Raw genomic sequence first — 4,753 nt, 5'->3', positions numbered from 1 at the left:
ATAAAGCTTGCCATGGAAGGAGCCTTGCGTGCATGAAGAAGAAGATAGTAGGAATGTGATGAGCGGATAATTTATACGCTTTTTGGCATTGTTTTTAGTATATTTTTAGTAGAATCTAGTTACTTTTAGGGATGTTTTTAATAGATTTTATGTTAAATTCACATTTCTGGACTTTACTATGAGTTTGTGTGTTTTTCTGTGATTTCAGGTATTTTCTGGCTGAAATTGAGGGACTTGAGCAGAAATCAGATTCAGAGGTTGAAGAAGGACTGCTGATGCTGTTGGATTCAGACCTCCCAGCGCCAGAAAAGGAGCCAAAACCAGAGTTGAATGCCCAAACTGGCACAAAAGCTGGCGTTCAACTCCATGAAGGACCTCTACACGTGCAACACTCAAGCTTAGCCCAAGCACACACCAAGTGGGCCCCGGAAGTGGATTTATGCATCAATTACTTACTTCTGTAAACCCTAGTAGCTAGTTTATTATAAATAGGACCTTTTACTATTGTATTAGACATCTTTGGATTATATTTTGATCTATTGATCACGTTTTGGGGGCTGGCCATTTTGGCCATGCCTGGACCTTTCACTTATGTATTTTCACGGTAGAGTTTCTACACTCCATAGATTAAGGTGTGGAGCTCTGCTGTTCCTCAAAGATTAATGCAAAGTACTACTATTTTCTATTCAACTCATCTTATTTCGCTTCTAAGATATTCATTCGCACTTCAACCTGAATGTGATGAACGTGACAATCATCATCATTCCCTATGAACGCGTGCCTGACAACCACTTCCGTTCTACCTTAAACTGAATGAGTATCTCTTAGATCTCCTAACCAGAATCTTCGTGGCGTAAGCTAGAATAATGGCGGCATTCAAGAGAATCTGGAAGGTCTAAACCTTGTCTGTGGTATTCCGAGTAGGATTCAATGAATGAATGACTGTGACGAGCTCCAAACTCGCGATTGCAGGGCGTTAGTGACAGACGCAAAAGGATAGTAAATCCTATTCCAGCATGATCGAGAACCGACAGATGAATAGCCGTGCCGTGACAGGGTGCGTTGATCATTTTCACTGAGAGGATAAGATGAAGCCATTGACAAAGGTGATGCCTCCAGACGATTAGCCGTGCCGTGACAGGGCATTGGATCATTTTCCCGAGAGATGACCAAAAGTAGCCGTTGACAATGGTGATGTATCACATAAAGCCATCCATGGAAAGGAGTAAGATTGACTGGATGAAGATAGCAGGAAAGCAGAGGTTTAGAGGAACGAGAAGCATCTCTATTTGCTTATCTGAAATTCTCACCAATGAATTACATAAGTAATTCTATCCCTATTCTATTAATTATTATTCGAAAACACCATTATCAATTTATATCTGCCTAACTGAGATTTGCAAGGTGACCATAGCTTGCTTCATACCAACAATCTCCGTGGGATTCGACCCTTACTCACGTAAGGTATTACTTGGACGACCCAGTGCACTTGCTGGTTAGTTAAACGGAGTTGTGAACCATGGTCTTGGCATCATGTTTTTGGCGCCATTACCAGGGAAAGAAAGAGCGATGAATTTTACATAATTAAAGTGTAATCACGATTCCGCGTACCAAGTTTTTGGCGCCGTTGCCGAGGATTGTTTGAGTTTGGACAACTAACGGTTCATCTTGTTGCTCAGATTAGGTAATTTTCTTTTTGTTTTGTTTTCAAAAATCTTTCAAAAATATTTTTCTTTGTTTTCGAAAAAAAAATGTGTTTTCAAAAATATATTTTTCTTCAGAATTTTTAAGAATGAATTCTAGTGTTTCATGAAACATGTTGAATCCTATCTGGCTGTAAAGCCATACCCAAACTGCTTTGGGATTGGTATTCAACTAATCACTCCAGTCCATGTAATTATATACTAAAGCTTGGCTGGCTATTAAGCCATGCCTGACCCTTTGATTGGAGCTTTAGAGCATAAGATTCCTGGAATTCATATTAAAAATTTTGGAATCCTTATTTTTCTTTTTCAAAATAATTTTTCGAAAAATATAAAATAAAAATCCAAAAAAAAATTAGAAAATCACAAAAATAAAAAATATTTCATGTTTCTTGTTTGAGTCTTGAGTCATGTTATAAGTTTGGTGTCAATTGCATGTGCATCTTGCATTTTTCGAAAATTTCATGCATTCATAGTGTTCTTCATGATCTTCAAGTTGTTCTTGGTAAGTCTTCTTGTTTGATCTTGATGAGTTTTTGTTTTGTGTTGTATGGTGTTTTTCATATGCATTCTTGAATTCTTAGTGCATAAGCATTAAAGAATTCTAAGTTTGGTGTCTTGCATGTTTTCTTTGCATTAAAAATATTTCAAAATTGTGTCTATGATGTTCATCTTGACATTCAAAGTGTTCTTGGTGTTCATCTTGACATTCATAGCATTCTTGCATGCATTCATTATTTTGATCCATAACTTTCATGCATTGCATTATTTTTCTTGTTTTTCTTTCTCTTCATTAAAAATTCAAAAAAAAAAAATCCTTCTCTTTTTCTCATCATCAAATTCGAAAATTTGAATTGACTTTTTCAAAATTTTTAAATTCTAGTTGTTTCTTATGAGTCAAATCAAATTTTCAATTTGAAAATCTTATCTTTTTTTAAAATCTTTTTCAAAAATCATACATTTTTCATTATTTTCGAAAAATTCAAAAATCTTTTTCAAGATATTTTTCAAAAATCTTTTTCTTATCTTTATCAAAATTTTCGAAAATAATATTAACAATTAATGTTTTGATTCAAAAATTTCAAGTTTGTTACTTGCTTGTTAAGAAAGATTCAAACTTTAAGTTCTAGAATCATATCTTGTGATTTCTTGTGAATCAAGTCATTAATTGTGATTTTAAAAATCAAATCTTTTTCAAAAGTAATTCCTATCATATCTTTTCAAATTATATTCTTATCTTATCTTTTTCAAAAATCTAATTTCAAAATATCTTCTCCAACTTCCTAACTTCTCATCTTTTCAAAATTTGTTTCAACTAACTAACTAACTTTTTGTTTGTTTCTTAACTTTTTCAAAACTACCTAACTAACTCTCTCTCTCTAATTTTCGAAAATATCTTCCCTCTTTTTCAAAAATTTCTTTTTAATTAACTAATTATTCTTATTTTTATTTTTGATTTTAAGAATTTTCGAAAAAAACTACTAACCTTTTTCAAAAACTATTTTCAAAAATCACTAACTATTTTTCAAAAATTATTTTCGAAATTTCCCATCTCTCATCTCATTCTATTTATTTATTCATCCACTAACATCTCCCCCTCACCCACCAAAAATCCGAACCCTCTCTCTCTCTTTCTGAGTTCAGATTTTTCTCTTCTTCTTTTCTTCTACTAACAATAAGGAACCTCTTTACTGTGACATAGAGGATTCCTCTTCTTTTCTTTTTCTCTTCTCTTTCTTATGAGCAGGGACAAAGAAAAAGGCATTCTTGTTGAAGCTGATCCAGAACCTGAAAGGACACTAAAGAGGAAACTAAGAGAAGCTAAATTACAACAATCCAGAGACAACTTGATTGAAAATTTCGAACAAGTAAAGGAAATGGCAGCCGAACCCAACAACAATGCAAGGAGAATGCTTGGTGACTTTACTGCACCTAATCCCAACTTTGAGCAAACAACTTTACTGCATCTCCATTCCTGCCATTAGAGCAAACAACTTTGAGCTGAAACCTCAACTAGTTTCTCTGATGCAGCAGAACTGCAAGTTTCATGGACTTCCATCTGAAGATCCTTTTCAGTTCTTAACTGAATTCTTGCAGATATCTGATACTGTTAAGACTAATGGAGTAGATCCTGAAGTCTACAGGCTCATGCTTTTCCCGTTTGCTGTAAGAGACAGAGCTAGAATATGGTTGGACTCTCAACCTAAAGACAGCCTGAACTCTTGGGATAAGCTGGTCACGGCTTTCTTAGCCAAGTTCTTTCCTCCTCAAAAGCTGAGCAAGCTTAGAGTGGATGTTCAAACCTTCAAACAGAAAGAAGGTGAATCCCTCTATGAAGCCTGGGAGAGATAAAAAGGATTGACCAAAAAGTGTCCTACTGACATGCTTTCAGAATGGACCATCCTAGATATATTCTATGATGGTTTATCTGAGCTATCAAAGTTGTCATTGGATACCTCTGCAGGTGGATCCATTCACCTAAAGAAAACGCCTGCAGAAGCTCAAGAACTCATTGACATGGTTGCTAATAACCAGTTCATGTACACTTCTGAGAGGAATCCTGTGAGTAATGGGACGCCTATGAAGAAGGGAGTTCTTGAAGTTGATACTCTGAATGCCATATTGGCTCAGAACAAAATATTAACTCAGCAAGCCAATATGATTTTCCAGAGTCTGAATGGAATGCAAGCTGCATCCAACAGTACTCAAGAGGCATCTTCTGAAGAAGAAGCTTATGATCCTGAAAACCCTGCAATAGCAGAGGTAAATTACATGGGTGAACCTTATGGAAACACCTATAATTCATCATGGAGAAATCATCCAAATTTCTCATGGAAGGATCAAAAGCCTCAACAAGGCTTTAATAATGGTGGAAGAAACAGGTTTAGCAATAGTAGGCCTTTTCCATCATCCACTTAGCAACAGACAGAGAATTCTGAGCAGAATCCATCTAGCTTAGCAAACTTAGTCTCTGATCTATCTAAGGCCACTGTGAGTTTCATGAATGAAACAAGGTCTTCCATTAGAAATTTGGAAGTACAAGTGGGCCA

General features: G+C 35.5%; 1 non-coding gene across 1 annotated transcript; it reads right to left on the bottom strand.

Annotated features, from left to right (window-relative positions):
• Window positions 1–3,983: 3,983 nt before the first annotated feature.
• LOC148561583 (small nucleolar RNA R71) lies at window positions 3,984–4,091 on the bottom strand. Its single transcript, XR_015886539.1, has one exon. It is a non-coding gene; the product is annotated as a small nucleolar RNA R71 (small nucleolar RNA).
• Window positions 4,092–4,753: the final 662 nt, after the last annotated feature.

This window comes from Arachis ipaensis, chromosome B6 (genome assembly GCF_059453495.1).
Source record: "Arachis ipaensis isolate K30076 ecotype BB chromosome B6, ASM5945349v1, whole genome shotgun sequence".
In the NCBI taxonomy this organism is placed as follows: Eukaryota; Viridiplantae; Streptophyta; class Magnoliopsida; order Fabales; family Fabaceae; genus Arachis; species Arachis ipaensis.
The sequence above is the reverse complement of the archived record's forward strand: the minus strand, read 5'-3'. Positions and strand labels throughout refer to the sequence as shown.